We start from the raw sequence: 16,602 nt of genomic DNA on the forward strand, positions 1-16,602 counted from the left end.
CGTGTATGCCGTGTCTGTTGGGTGAAGCGTATACTAGGTATCTGCTGAGTTTGGTTGCTTTAGAATGTGGCTTAATTTTCTTTTTTCTTGATCCATCAGGTTGTTAATCCATTATTGAAAGTGGGCTACTGAAGTCTCCAATTACGTTTGTTCAATCATCTATTTCTCCCTTCAATCCTTCCAGTCTTTGCTTTATGTATTATGGGGCTCTATTGTCAGGTTCATATGTGTTTATATTTATTATATATTCCTGATGGATCGATCCTTGTGGTATTATAAGATGTCCTTTTTTGTGTGTCTGGTAGTAACTTTTGTCTAAATTCTATTTTTTCTAATATAGTTCTTCATGCCAGTCTTGTCATCCATTTAACTTCTACATATGTTATAAATCCCTTACTACATTATTATTATTTTAGCTTAAATAGTCAATTATCTTTTAGGGATGCTTAAGAATTAAGAAAAAAGTCATTTTAAATTTACCCACGTATTTATTATTTCTGGTGATGATCCTTATTATGTGTGGATATAGATTTTCATCTGGTATCATTTTTCTTTTGTGGGTCTTTATAACTGAAAAGTTATTTTGTTTTCTTTTTAGTAGTTATTTTTGTTGAGTGTAGAAATCTAGATTGACAGTTTTTTAAATACTTTAAAACTGTTTCTCCACTGTCTAGCTGCTTACATTTTTCTAACAAGAATTCTGCTGTCATTCTTAACTTTGTTGGTATTTATGAAGTGTTCCTCCACTTCCTTCCTCCAAATACTTTTAAGATTTTTTTTTCTATATCATTGGTTTTGATCAGTTTCAGTGTGATGTATCTTGGCTTGGTTATTTTTCACATTTTATTGTACTTGAAGTTCACAGAGCTTCTCGGATCTGTGGCTTTATAGATACATTGAATTTGGAAAACTTTCAGCTACTCTCTCCCCTCTTTTTTGAGGAGGACACATCTATCAGGCTGCTGGAATTGTCTCACATGGCCCTGAGGCTCCATTCATCTTTATAATTTTTTATTATCATTCTTTTTTCTCTATGTGTTTTATTTTGGAAAGTTTCCATGTCTGCATCTTTAAGTTCATGAATACTTTCTTCTACAATGCCTTATATGCCATTAATTCCGTCCAGTGTATTCATTTGTCTCTGCTCTTTTGGTTTTCATCTCCGGGAGCTCAATTTGTGTCTTTAGAAATGCCTGTCATGCCTCTGACTTTTTCAACATATGGAATACAATTATAATAGCTTTCAGTGTTTTCGGTAATTCCTATACGTGTGTCTTGTCTGGATTGGTTCTCATTGGTCGTGCTTTCCCCTCACTGTGGTGTATTTTCTGGCATCTTTGAATGCCTAGGAATCTTGTTGAGAATGCAGACATTCTGCTCTCTCTTCTAGTTGGAAGGAAATTAAAAGGTCAAAAAGATAGACTGTTTTGCCTAAGGTGAAAGGTCAGGAAGTTGGAGAGCCGGAATTGGAGTCTCAGCTCTTTCCACTTCAGCACTGGCTTCTACTGAGCAATGCTGCATGCACAGCTCTCTGCAAAAAGAAACATGTTCTACAGCTGAGCTCTGCAGTAAGGCTGCCCCTAGCCACATGTGGCTCGTAAGCATTTGACCGGTGTGACTGAGGAATTCACACTTAATTTTAATTTTAACTGATCGAACCTGAAATAGCGACACGGGGCCATTGGCTGCCACGTTGACAGCTGAACTCCAGCCCTCGGTGGACAGACCCACCCCGTTTCGCTTTCAGCCTCTTGCATAGACAAGCTGTTCTGAGCCTGGGTTTTTCAGTTCATTTCTAGACAAGGAAGGAATTCCAGAAGAAGTTCCAACCAATAGTTTTGTCAAAAAGAAAAATGTCTGAAATGAAAATCCAAGACTGAGCCTAGGAGGAGCAGTGGGTAAAAAGAACAGTCAAAATGGTCAAAAGAAAAGCATTTTCTCAATTAAAAAAAAAGCTTTCTTTGACCATATTTTCTATTTCATGTAATTTCTCTGGTAGATATACTTACATACATGTAATATATATACATACACACATGTAATATGTAATTATGTAATATGTAATATATATAGAAAAATATCTTTTGTGTTATATATCATGAGATCCATATATAAATATACATATGTATCTTGTACAAAATGGATTAAAGATCTAAATGTAGGACTGGGTACCATAAAAACTCCTAGGGGAAAATACAGGCAGAACACTCTTTGACATAAATCACAGCAATATTTTTTTGGATCTGACTCCCAAAGCAAGGGAAATAAGAGCAAAAATACACAATACCGACCTAACTAAACAGAAAAGCTCTTGCACGGCAAAGGAAACCGTCGACAAAAATGAAAAGACAACGTCCTGAATTGGTAGAAGTTATTTGCAAATGATCGGACCAATTAGGGATTAATACCCAGTGTATATAATCATACAACTCAAGATAAACAAATCCAGTTAAAAAATGGGCAGAAGAATTGAATAAGGACGTTTTCCCATAGAGTTAGAATTTCAATATATGAATTTTAGAGGGAATCAAAATTCAGTCCATCTGTTTGTCTATCTATCTACCTATCTATCCATCCATCCATCCATTCATCTATCCATCCATCCATTCATCCATCTATCCATCCATCCATCCATCTATCTATCATCTATCCATCTATCTGTCCATCCGTCCATCTGTCTGTCATCTATCTATCTACCTACCTATCTATCCATCCATCCATCTATCATCTATCCATCTATCTGTCCATCCATCCGTCTATCTGTTCATCTATCCGTCCATCTGTCTGTCTATCTATCTATCTATCTATCCATTTATCCATCTATCTATAATTGAACTCTTAGACTAAACCATCTTGTCCTGTCAGGAGGGAGACATCTCCAATTCAGGGACCTCTGTGTTAAAGATAAATTATGGCCTCAGTCCCAGTGACCACATCATTCCCACCCCGTTGCATGTTAAGGGCATGAGAAAGATCGCCTTTGTCCTGCCCAGCTTGCCTGGCTCTTTGTTCAGGACAGACTGAGTGGCTTAAGCAGCAAACAGTTACTGTCTCAGAGTTCCGGAGGCCAGAAATCTGGGGGCCAGGTGTTGGCAGACCGGATTCCTTCTGCGGGTGGGCCTCTGTGCTTTGCCTCTGTCCTGTGTGCTGCTGGTTGGCTGGCCATCTTGCTTCTCCTTGCCTGACGCCTGTCTTCATGTTCACATGGTGTTCTCCAAGCGCATGCCACTCTGTGTCCGCATTTCCCCTTTTGTATAAGGACACCAGCCATATCGATTAAGTCCTAACTTAAAGACCGTGTGTGAACGTGACTGCATCTGTAAAGACGTTTATTTGCATATGAGATGCTGGGAGCTAGGGCTCTGATGTCTTTTGAGGGGAGACAGTTTACCCCAAACCAGATTGCATGGCTGCTACGGAGAGCAGGTGGGTGCACAATTGTTTTCCTCGATCAACCCTGCCCATTGTTTACTCCAGAAGGTTCGGCCAAAGGGTAAGTAAGAGGGGTGGATAACCAGCACTGTTGGGGGCATATGCGCAGTCCACATCTTTTCCCCTGCAGGGACAGGCTCTCTGAATGTCCCAGCATCAGCTCCTGGGCCAGAGTTGATTCCTGGGAGAACCTGACTGTGTGCATTTTTTCACTGGGAAAACAGAAAAGGATGGAGAGGGTCTGCTTAGCTTGTGAACAGAGGTCTGTGCACCTGTGACCTCCGGGCTGGTCCTTCTTGGCCGGACTGGTGGGGAGAGAAAGCTTGCCCGCATTGCATTGCCTGCTCTCCGTTTCCTGGTTCCGCTGCGACTTCCTGCCTCTGTGTCCTGCTCTGGGTTTCTTGATACAACTCCTGCATCCTGTGAAACATTCCATTTTTCTCACCGAAAGTCTCGAAAGGTGCGTTTTCCCTTTGCACCTGGAAGTCTTGTTGGGGCTCAGCGAGAGGAAGCGTGGAGGGCGAGGAGTGATGCTGGAGGAAGTGGGCGCCCGTGCAGAGGCGGGGGGCTCGTCCCCGTCCCCAACACCCGGGCAGGCAGGGGGCGCCTTGCCCGAGGACAGGCATCCCCGCAGATTTCTCACATCAGTGCCAGCGAGTGGGACGGAGCCGTGTTTACCACCGCGTCCCCACCCAAGCCACTCAAATAAGCCCCAGAAACCTCTACACCTTAGTCATCAGGCGAGGCAAATTATAAACTCCGAAGCGTCTGGCTTCTCCCGAGATACCACAGTTCCCTCACATACCGAGCCTGCAGTTTGTGGCCAAGGATGACTTAAGAGCCAGTGAACTCACTGTCTAAAAGGAGCACCCTGATCACTATCAGTTGCGCCTTCTGACTGACAGGGCTGTTATTTATTTCAGCAGGAGAAAGGGCTAAAATACAGAGAGGAACCCTAGAAATAAACACAGCCTGCAAATGGCCAGGTTCGGTGTTGCCAGAGTCAACAGGGCAGGTTCCTGGGCCAGAAACCTCCTGCTCTCCTGCCCGCTGGACAGTGACCTTGTCATCCTCCAAGGCAAATCACAAGGGAGTCACGGCACCGTAGTGGCCGGGGCTGGGCTGGGCTGGGCTGGCCACCATGGATGAAACATTGCCCGTGCACAGGGGCGCTCAGAGTCAGACAGGAGGACCCTGCTGACAGAGCGTTAGGACTTCCCGTGACCAGTCCTTCCGTAGAGCTGGCCATACACTGCGTCCTGCACACAAAGGGAGGACCCCCGATTCTGCCTACAGGGGTCACAGAGCAGGGGGTGTTTGAGGTCAAGGCTGTACGATGTGTGCCACTTGCCACCCAGAGGAGGAGAGGAAAATGTGGGGAGGGGAGGGGCTGGCGCGGTCACTCAGTAACCAGTGAGCTGTCCTGGTTAGATGGGGGGGCTGGAAGGACCGCCTGGAGCTTGGGCACCGAGCATCCTGGCCGGCGACGCTGGGCAGAAGAAATGCAACCGAAAGTCTGTACGTAGATAGCCAGGTCTGGCACTTGGAAGATAATTCTGGCAGCAACGTTGAAGGCATTTTTCGCCAGAGGATGCCGAGAGATCCGCCAGCGGGTTGTGGCGGGGATCCAGGCTCCGTACAGACGTGATGTTAAGGGTGATCTTTCCTTCCTTCTGGTTTCGTTTGCCCTGCTGTTCATTTCACGTTGTCGCCCGTAAAACGCTCAGAGGCGGCAGCAGAAGGCACGTGGCAGACGCCAGAGAGATTTATTTTCACAGCTTTCAGGGGTGGATCACGGTAGACTTGACATCCTTTGCATTAACCGTGCGCTCGGCTGGAGGCTTAAGCAGGCTGGCTATTCGTGGTCTGAAATTACAAGTGGGGAGGTGGCAGCATGAACGTTGCAGGCAGTAAACACACAGGAGACCAGCCACGGGAAACGACACCTTCACAGGCTCTCTGCAGGGGAGGGATGGATGGACACCAGTGGCAGTTTTGGCGATGGCTTGGCCTTGCTGTCTTGAGCAGTGAGGCAGCTGCTGTCCCAGACCCGCTAATTAGCCCCCGGCAGTCCGGTCCGAGTGAGCGGTTTCCATTAGGAAATCTCAAGGCTGAGGGCCAGCCAAGCTGGGAGGGGATGGAGGTTTTATGGTGGCAGTTAGGGAATTTCCAAACCCAGGACGGGGAGAGTTTGGCTTGGCCGTCCAGACACAAGGGAGACGTGGGCGACCAGCCCAGCGGCCAGCAGGCGGTCATTTTTGCCTGTCTTTACACAAGGCTCATCAGTGTGCATGTGCCTGTACGTGTGTGTAAATGCACCCTGCTCTCCCGCCGAAGGAGGGGATGAAGGCGCAGGAGTGACAACTCTGTCCCCACCGCCGGCTCCCAGGGGACGGAGAAGAACCCTTCGCTTTTCTCGGCCCCTCTGCCTCGTTGGCGGTGGCCACCTATGGAGTATTGACTTTTCATGCCTGAATCCTCATGGCCAGGAGCGGCTGATCGATGAGTGATGTCTGCCAGGGGTGCAGAACACAGGAGTGGCACTGCCGCTGCTCCTGTGCCATTCTGACCATGTGAACAGGGACAGAAAACGTGGCAGGGCAGCGTCTCACAGATGGGAGGGGATCCAAATAGGAGGGCCAAGAAAGAGTGCAAGAATGGGTCCCAGATACAGAGATTCTGCCGAAATCATGGAATACGGACAGGCTCTTCATCACTCCGGGTGAGTCAACGTGTCCTAGAGAAGGCGTGACATGGTGTGTTTCATGGACAGTGATGATGAGGAGGCTGGGGAGGGGGGTCCAAACTCGAGTCTGGATGATGGAGGAGTGGGTATGCCATGGCGCTGGGGAAAGAAGCAGTTCTGGAGATGTGAGGCCAGAGGACCAGAGCTGCGGTGAGGATGGCCACAATCTTATTCACAAACACAAGTCTATGACTGAGTCATGTTGATGAGAGATTTCATCTCTTTGGGGGCATTAGAGCCCTAATTCTGCTTAGAAACCCAGGTGACCCAGTGTTATTGTCAACGTGGCTGGACAAGTCCACTGGGGCTGCCAGGACAAAGTACCAGAGGCGGGGTGGCTTGAACAAGATTTATCGTCTCGCCGTCTGGAGGCTGGAAGTCCGAGGTCAAGCCGTTGGCAGGGCTGGTTCCTTCCCTGGCGCGCAGACAACCGTCCTCTCTCTGTGTCTTCAAGTGGTCGTTGCTCTGTGTGTGCTTGTGTCTTCCTCTCCTCTTCTTACAAGGACACCAGTATATTCGATCAGGGCCCATCCTCGTGAACTCATTTTAATCTAATTACCTCTTCAAAGATCCTATTTCTAAATATAGGATCTGAGTTTCTGGGGGTTAGCGTCTCAACGTATTAGTTTTGAGGGACACAATTTAGCTCATAATAGTGACCTCAGGACCTTTGTCGGTGGCCTGATGCCCCATCCCCCAGGGCTTACTCAGTATGCGCAAGTCCTTATGGTCCCTGCCGGGGAGCTCAGGTCCTGGACCTGAGGTCTCTGGTCGAGTGTCTCTGTGGCTGGACGTATCCACCTGCCTGTCATCGGCCCGCGTGGCGTCTGAGATTGACCGGTAACTGGGACACATGTTGTCCTGACCTTCAGGTAATGCTTCTCATAGGAGGGCAGAAGAATGATAGGACCCCATTTTCTTCCTCATATTTGCATGACCCTTTGAGCATCTCAGAGAGAAGGGTTGGGCATGAAAGGCAACACCGGCATGTCCCCCCCAGCCTGACCAGCAGGAGGAACGTCTGCCTCCCTCTCCTCGCCTTGCGAGCGGCTCCACCTTTATCCTGTGGCGAGCTCCCCGAAGTACGGCTTAATTTAGCCTATGACCAAACGCGTAATCTTGGGTTTGGTGGCTCCTGAGGTCTTGGCTGCAGATGGAATTTGGAAGCCCCATTGCACCCTCTAATCTACCTCTCAGAGGAGCCACATACTTTCCATAATCAAATCGATAGTTTGCTACGCTTTTCTTTTTTTTCCAGATCAGTGAGACCCCAGGAAGGGAAGAGAGGTAAGGGGAGGAAATTGCTCCCCAAAATCCACCCCCGAATCTTCAGCCATTCTGTATCCTATATGGTCTGGTGGTGTTTCATTAAATTACATGTCAAATGCCTGTAATTTGCCTAAGCTGGCTTATGGTAGATGTTCCACTGTTAGAGCCTGCCCTCTCTCCCATCCCAGGAGAACTTTCCTTGCTGTTTTAAAGACCCTGCTCATTGTTGTGTTTAGGGACAGGTCTGCCCAGCATCAGGGGGTCCCAGCCTAGTGGAAGAAAAGGGACTTGACCTTGAAATCCCAGCTGTGACTGACAGGAGAGACCGCTTGGTGCTTAGGACGCCAGCATGGGCGCCACTCCCAAGATGTGTGTTGCAGAAAACACAGAGGAAGGAGCCAGCAGGTTAGTGGGCAGTGAGGGCTCACCTGTCCTCTATGTGGCATCAGAGTGGTCCTGCTGAAATGCGGGTTATGCATGTCTTCTGTCCACTGGAACTCCGATCCCGTCCCTTCACACTGAGTTAAGCCAAAGTCTTTACAATGGTCCACAGGTCCCTTTCCCACCTCTCACCCCCTTGACCTCTCTGACCTTGTCCCTCCCCATTGCTGTGTATGGACCATGCCGGGCGAGCTCCATTACTTAGTTTCGACTCTTGCTCATCCTCTGATATCCCCCACGAATGAGGGCACACTCACTCCCTAACTGCCTCTGGGTCTTCACTCATAAGGTACCTTCTCAGTGGCCTCTCTGTCCCCCTCTCCTGCTTTATATGTCACCACAGCACTTATCACCAGCTAACACACCCCATATTTTATTTCTATAGCTTTTTCATCTTGCTTTTGTCATTTCTATCTTGAAATTAAATGTCATAAGGGTAGAGTCTTTTTTTTTTTTTACGTTCTTGCCCATTTTGTATTGTTGTGTCCACAGTATTCCTGGAACATAGTTAGCAACCAAAAATATTAGAATGAATTGAATGAATCAATGTTGGGGAAGGTAGAGGCTGGTAGTCCTGCCCGGCCCTAGTCCATCCAACTGCAGCCAAGCCTATGAATTTTATCTGAGACCCATTCTTGTGTCAAGTTGTCTCTATTGTAGCAAGAAGTTGTCCCCAGGCAAAAGTAACAGGAGCGTTTACTGGGAAATGATAATGATAATCATTATATTAGTAAGGCGTCAGGAAACTATCAATTCAATGTGTACTCATGGGCCAAAGTTGGGAATTAATAAAAGGATCAAGATCTGTCAAGAGATCCCTGAGTGCACATCTATGGGAAAGAAAACTTGCAAAATTCAAAATGGTGATGCCACGAAAGCAAGCCCCCAGAGAAAAAACATAACCTTGCTGTTGAACAAGACATTCTTGGACATCATTAAAAAGAACCGTGAAAATGGAGCTACTTGAGATGAACCCACTGGAGGCAGCGTGGAAGCAGGCAGTCTCTGAACAGAGCATGTGAAGCATGTGTATGTGGGTGTGTGTGAAGGACATTTCAGAGGGACTTACCCAGTGCATGGGAAAGAAAGTTCCATAAAGACAAGATCTGAGTCTGTATTTTGTCTGCTACGTTCTCATTGTCAGCACAAAGCCTGTCATGTCACATGCAATTAATATTTATAGATGCATGTTAAAAATCAGACTTTACCGTTCATATAAAAAACTCCCAGTAAACTGGGAATAGAGGGGAAATTCCTTAACTTGACAAAGAATATCTACAAAATACCTATACTTAACGTCATACTTAATGACGAGAAACTCAGTTTTCTTACTCAGATGAAGTACAAAACAAAGGTTTTCCCCCCTCAACACTTCTTTTTGAAATGGTGCTAGAAGTCCTAGCTAATGCAATAAGATAAGGAAAAGAAATAAAACGTATACAGACTGGGAGGAAGACATACAACTTTGTTCACAGATGATGTGATAGTTTATGTAAAAATCTGAAAAAAAATCAACAACAAAAAAATTCCTGGAACAAATAAGTGATTATAGCAAGGTTGCAGGATACAAGAGTGATATACATTCATGTATAACTGAAAAATTGTGCTCTACACTGGACTTTGACACAGCATTGTAAAATGATTATAAATCAATAAAAAATGTTAAAAATAAAGATTGATATACAAAAGCCAATGGCTTTTCTACGTATCAGCAATGAGCAAGTGGAATTTAAAATTAAAAATGCAATATTATTTAGATTTGCACCCTCCAAATGAAATACTTAGGTATAAATCTAACAAAATACGTATGAGATCAATACGAGGAAGAGTATAAAATTCTGATGAAGAAAATGAAAGAACTCAATAAATCAAGAGATATTCGTGTTCACAGACAGGAAGACTCAATATTGTTAACATGTCGGTTCTTCCCAACTTGATCTATAAATTCAATACAAACCAAATCAAAATCCCAGGAAGTTATTTTGAGGATATCGACAAACTGACTGTAGAGTTTATATGAAGACGGGTACCATATGGTATGCCTTGTATGCTAGGGTTTGTAGGGAGAAGTAAAAGGCGCAGAACTGCCAACACAAGACTGAAGAAGAACAAAGTTGGAGACTTACTTACCCCACCTGACATCAGGGTTTCCTATAAAGCTATAGAAACCCAACAACGTGGTGTTGGTGAAGGAGTCGACAAACAGACCAGGGGAACAGAGCAGAGAGCCCAGAAAAAGACCCAAAGAAACAGAGTCAACTGGTCTTTGACTAAAGCGCAAAGGTAACACAATGGAGCAAAGACACTCGTTTCAATAAATGCTCCTGAAGCTAATGGACATCCACATGTTAAAAAAAAAAATCTAGACACAGACCTTATACCTTCCACAAAATCTAACTCAAAATGGGTCACCGACCTAGATGTAAAATGCAGAACCATAAAACTCCTAGAAGATAACATAGGGGAAAACCTAAATGACCTTGGGTAGGGAGATGGCTTTTAGAAACAACGCCAAAGGCACAATTCGTGAGAGACAGAATTGACAAGCTAGACTGCATTAAAGCGAAAAAAATGTCTGTTCTGTGAAAGATAAGGTCAAGAGAAAGGACGACTTGCAAACTGGGGGAAAAATTGTTTTGCAAAAAACACTGCCATCTGATGAAGATGTGTTCATCCAGAACGTACAAAGAGCTCTTGAAACTCAACAGTGAGAAAACAAACAGCTCAATTAAAAACGGGCCAAAAACCTCAACAGACATCACCTCAAAGAAGATATACAAGAAAGAAAGCATATGAAAAGATATTCCACAGCATATGCCATGAGGGAAAGTCAAGTTGAAACAACAGCGAGATGCTGAATGGCCAAAATCCAGAACTCAGACAGCACCAAGTGCTGGTCGGGATGTGGAGGTACCGGAATGCTCGTGCGCGGCTGGTGGGGATGCCATGTGGTGCAGCCATTTTGGAAGATGTCCTTGGCGTTTACCCACAGGAGCTGAAAACTTACGTCCATACAAAGACCTACTCATGGATGTTTATAGTAGCTTCATTCAGAATTAGCAAAACGTGGAAGCAACTGAGATGTCCCTTGGTAGGTCCACTGATAAATAAACATCGTCTGGCAATGCAATAATATTCAGCTCTGAGAAGCTAAGCTTCCAAGGCGTGAAGAGCCATGGGGGAACTTTAAGTGCATATTACTAAGTGGAAGGAGCCAATCTGACAAGGCTGTCTGTCTCCTGTTGTATTCTGGAAAAGACACAACTATGGAGACGGTAAAAAGATCAGGTGTTGCCGGAAGTTGGGTGTTGTGAGGAGGGGTTATAGGGGAACCATAGAAAATTTCCAGGGCAGTGAGAATGACGGACACATGTCATTACACGTCTGTGCAAACCCATAGAATGCACAACATCAGGGGTGAACCATCTTGCAAACTGAGGACTTTGCTCAGTCGGGTGTCTGTTGTCACTGTGCCCTTTAAAGAGAGTAAAGAAGAGGGATGTAGCGTGAATCCTTCACCTCCTCCTTTCAAGCAGAACGGGGAGGAAAAAGATGGGGCTTTTCTTGTGGGTGGAAGTTGGGAGTGGTTCAAGCTTATCTTCTGGAAGCAGAAGAAGGCATGACGTTCCTTTCAAAGCTGTTGGCCACTCAAGGAATGAGGCAGGACAGAGGCAATGGGAGAGCTAGACTCAGAACCTAGGAGGGCAGGACCCGGTCAATGCTTGATTCCAAGTGGACACACAGGCCAGGGCTAGGTGAGGGAGCTCGGAGATCACGCAGAAACATGGACAAAGGAAACACAGTGTAGGAACCAGGAGGAGATGGACGGCGGAGCTGGTCCTGACCTTTTGCCTGGAATGCGATCACCCACTGACACCCCACTGGTGTGAGCATAACATGGGACGCTGTGCTGAGTGAAATAAGGTGGACACGGAAGGACAAGGACCTTCATGAGCCCGGTTACACGGGGAACCTGAAGCCATCACATTCACAGAAACGGAGAGCAGAGTGGTGGTGGCCAGGGGCCGAGGGAGGGGGAACTGGGGCGTGGCTCTTCCAAGTGTCAGTTATCCAAGATGGAAAGTTCTAGAGATCCGCCGGTCACCGTCGCACCTTTTGTCAACAATACTGTGCGTGTGTGCACTTAAAAACGTGTGGAGAGGGTCGCTCTCATGTTAAGTGTTCTCAGCACGATGGAAGAACAGAACAAACCAACGGAAAGGGAATCACTTAAAAGATCAGGGGGCAGGGCTCACAAGGAAAGATGATGGCCAGGCAGCCTGGGACCCTCTGGAGAGCTGAGATTTAAATAACAGATGGATAAAAGACAGAAAAGATAGAAAAACGTCAGGGAGGCAAAGGCCTCGTGTGTGCTGCTGCAAGGGGGTGGTCCTAGGAATTCCTGAAGGAACCAGACAGCTCAGACAGAGGATCCAGGGTGAAGCCAGCCGGTGGCTGGTGGCCTGACGTGGTCGTGCTGGATGGCAGACAGGACAGACAGACGGAAACCAAGTGAGAGGATGCTGGCAGTGAAACAGCTCTCTGGCCCCATGTCAAGGGGGATGTGGTAGCAACAGCATGAAGCCGCCTGGGGGTGTGAGACGGTCCGGTGCACCTGCCTCTCATGCAGCTGCGACTACCAGATGTTCCAGTGATGGGATTTTTTTTTTTTTGGTTGTGCGTGGAATCTCCAATTAAAAGTGAGAATCAAAAAATTTGAAGTCTGCATATCTCTCCGTAAAAATCCTTGCAAGTCTGGTGTCTCTTGCAATAGCAGAAAATTTGGCCCCGGTGGACCCCAGTGGACACATGTAGGGACTGAGGACCCTGTAAATGACTGGACTTCTAAGGGGTGGATCTTGAAGGAACCCCAGGATACCTCATTGGTGCTATAGACTGGAAATGAGCGGTATTATTGCTATGCTGGGGGAAAAAAAAGACAAAAATGGTAGGGACAAGCTAGAGAGAGACTCACTGGGCGGTAAGACAGGGTCTGTCACCAGCTTTGAAGGATAATTCTGGAATTATGGTTTCTAGGACTACATGGGGACATCATCCTCAAACCTGACCTTCTCCCCTTTTTTTCTCAATTAGAGGAAAAAAAGTAAGTTAAAATGATCCCCCCACCCCAAATTCATAAAGCACAAAGCTGGGGAAGACAGTCAAGCCACTCAAAGCGAAATGCTCCAAGGGGCTGGGGTCCCATCCCCACTGCCCTGTGTGGTCCAGGGTAGCTGGAGCGATGGAGCGGCACCCGAGAAAGGAAGAAAGCGAGGGCGGAGGTCAGAGCCGGTCGTAAGGAGTAATAATGCGCATGTCGAGGATGCAGATCGATCTTTAGCGGCTTGGTTAAAATTGTCATGTCCAGAGTGAGGAAAAGAGTCCCAGGCCACTGGGGACATAGTCCAACCCCACACAGGCACCCCTTGCAAACATCAACAAACATTTTTTTAAATTGAAATATAGTTGATTTACAACGTTAGTTTCAGGTGTACAGCAAAGTGATTCGGTTGTACGTATACATACATATATATATTTTTTCAGATTCCTTTCCATTACAGGTTATTACAAGAAATTGAATATAGTTCCCTGTGCAACAGTAGGTCCTTGTTGTTTACCTCTTTTATATATAATACTGGGTAACTGTTTATCCCCAACTCCTAATTTATCCCTCCCCCACAAGCGTTTTTATTCTGCTATTTATTCCAACGTTTTATTATGAAAAGTTTCAGACATACAGAAACGTCGATCGTGTACTACGATGAGCTCATATATTCAACAATTTTTAATAAATCCCCGCATCTGCTTTCTCCATTCATGTGTGTGTGTGAGAGAGACTACAAAGGTGTGTGCGCGCCTGTGTGTACGTCTCTACACGCTGTTTCCTGAACCACGTGGAAGGAGATTTCGCAGACCTCGGGCCCCTCATCCCTAAACACCTCAGCCTACATCTTCTGAGAACAAAGACACAAAAGGACCAGCAGGACCCCCAGCAGGGCCGCTGCTCTCCTGCCGGCACCACCCGGCTCCCTGGCCCAGAGGCGCTGTCTCACTTTTTGCCTCTGAAACGGCTTACTTACCCCTGAAGTTCTATTGGTTCCCTGAGCTCACTCCTGATTGGTCCGTTTGTAGTGCTTCATTTGCATGGAACTCACTAGTGATTGGTTATTTCTCTCACTCCTGAATGGCCTGTTTCCCTCATTCCTGATTGGTCCATATAGTATTTCATTTGCATGGAGCTCACTTCTGATTGGTTATTTCTCTCCCTCCTGATTGGTCCATTTCCCTAACATCTGATTGGTCCTGTTGTAGTACTTCATTTGCATGGAGCTCACTCTTGATTGGTTATTTCCCTCACTCCTGATTGGTCCACTTCCCTAACTTCTGATTGGTCCATTTGTAGTACTTCATTTGAATGGAGCTCACTCCTGATTGGTTATTTCTCTCCCTCCTGATTGGTCCATTTCTACAAAGCTTGTTCCTCATTAGTCAACTTTCGTTAGACCTCATTTGCATATGATGTTGCAAAGTGGAAACTGGCACCTATAAAGGCCTGAGTAAACCCACAGATGGGGTCCAGAGCTCGGAGTGTTAACTCCTCTCGGCCCACTGGGGTAATAAACCTGAGTTCTCCAACCTTCCAGGTGCTGCTTGGTCTCTCGCCTGGACCCAGGTTGCTGTCACAACTGAGCTGTGGCACGTTTTTCTGCAACAAACACACACAGGACAGCTGACGGCAATTCCTACGTGTAACGTGACGTCTGGCTCATTGGGAAATGTCCCCTGGTTGTCTCTAAAATGTCTTTCGCAGCTATTTCAATCAGTTCTTCAGTAAGTGAACTAAATCTGCTTTTCTGTCTTTCTTTCTTCCTGCCCGCTCTGGCAATGAACAGGGTGGACCCCGATCTCGCTCACTGAGGACGGGGAGGCAGGAGGAAGAGCGGGTTTAGAGGAGGAAGGTGATGAGTGGTGATCGTTTTATGCAGAGGTCTGCACTCAGGATGCACCCCTGGGAGCCGTCCGGCCACGGGGGGAGCTGAGACGTTGGGAGTGCGTGAGATAGGAAGGGATGTCACCTTGTCACTGGCGGCGTCACCATTTATCTAGACACCACCGTCTGCTTGGCGCTGTCCTAGCACTTTTCATCACGAGTTCCTTTTCTTACCACTATCTTATGAGACAGGATTTTTCTGAGAAGGACACGGTCCCAGAGGGGTCCGGTAACTCGCTGAGTCTTAGCTGCTGGCACATTTGGGAGCAGAGATTTGAGCCTGACTCTCTGGTTCCGAAGTGCCTGTCCGTGAGCGCGGTGCCCACTGCTCCCTGCACGGAGGTGGGAAAGGCGGCCACGGATGGATAGAAGCTTGAGCAGACAGGAGAGGGTCTCCTGAAGGCACCTGGGAAGAAACAGCCAGAGAAAAATCCTGGAGGGATAACATTGGAGGCACCAAGGGGCCGTGGCTTGCATACCTTTATTCCTGTTTTGTTTATTCTGCAGGTGAGTCCTGCCAGCCAGTCCAGAGCTCCCCGGGGCCGCGAGCTGGAGTGCAGTGGGCTTCTGAACGGGGTGGGGGGGGAGTGAAGATGGTCCAAAATCCAGTCCTTTCTGGATGCTTGGTGGGATGGGAAGGAGGCATCCAGGGTAGCTGATAGATGGGGAAATCGGAGCCAAGGGACTGTTTGTTAAAAAGAATGGGACAGACAGTGGGCAGGAAGAGGTTAAACGCAAAAGTTCTAAGAATGGGAAAAAATATTTGCAAATGATGTGACTGACAAATGCTGGAGAAGCTGTGGAGAAAAGGGGACCCTCCTACACTGCTGGTGGGAATGCAGGTTGGAGCAGCCACTGTGGAGAGTAGTATAGAGATTCCTCAAAAAACTAAAAATAGACTTACCCTGTGACCCAGCAATGCCACTCCTGTGCACATATCTGGAGAAAAGTCTAGCTGACAGCGGTGCCCGGGTTCCCCCACTGTGATGGGGGCCGAAGCGGAGAGGAGCGAGTGAAGGCAGCCAGGATGGAGTGAGCCCGAGTTTGCAGGCAAAGCTCATGCATCTTGGGCAAGACCTGTGCCTGACGTGGCTGGCGTTTGGTGCCTTAGTTGGAGCACAGGGTTCCATGATGTGTGGGTTTAAATTCGCCTTCTCTGATGTGGGGAAAAAAAATGCTACAAAATATCTTAGATGGTCTGTTGGACCCGCATCACTTGGAAATTAATAACAAATATGTCATGGAGTCACTGTGGGTACTGCGACCTCCCTCTCGCTCCTCACAAGTGGGCAGTACGTTTTTGCCAGAATCAACTGAACCAGGGAGCTGAGGAAGGACTGAGAGGTGCAGAGAGGGAGGCAGTCCCTGCAGAGGGGACAGCGAGGCACACGGGCATGGAGCCGCCCCTTGGAATCTAGCATGTGAGGAGGGCGAAGTCCGACCGAGCCCCTCAAAGCGAGATGCAGAAGGATGCCGTAAAAGATGCGAGTGGAGAAATTGGGTCCAGCCCCCCGGATCCTTCCCCGAAGGGGTTGTGCATTTGTGTGTCTCTGGAACACCAGCTTCACTGTGGGGTCCTCGGAGTGGTAGCCAGGTGTCTCTTGTCGGGGGCTCCTGCCCCCGGGTTGGCCTTGAGCCCCAGCAGCCACCTTGTCACCAGGATAAGAGAGGCGGAGGGCAAGGTTTCCTGTGAAGCACGTGGGACCCAAGATAAAATTTCCCT

The sequence above is a fragment of the Vicugna pacos genome, chromosome 36 (assembly GCF_048564905.1).
Source record: "Vicugna pacos chromosome 36, VicPac4, whole genome shotgun sequence".
NCBI lineage: Eukaryota > Metazoa > Chordata > Mammalia > Artiodactyla > Camelidae > Vicugna > Vicugna pacos.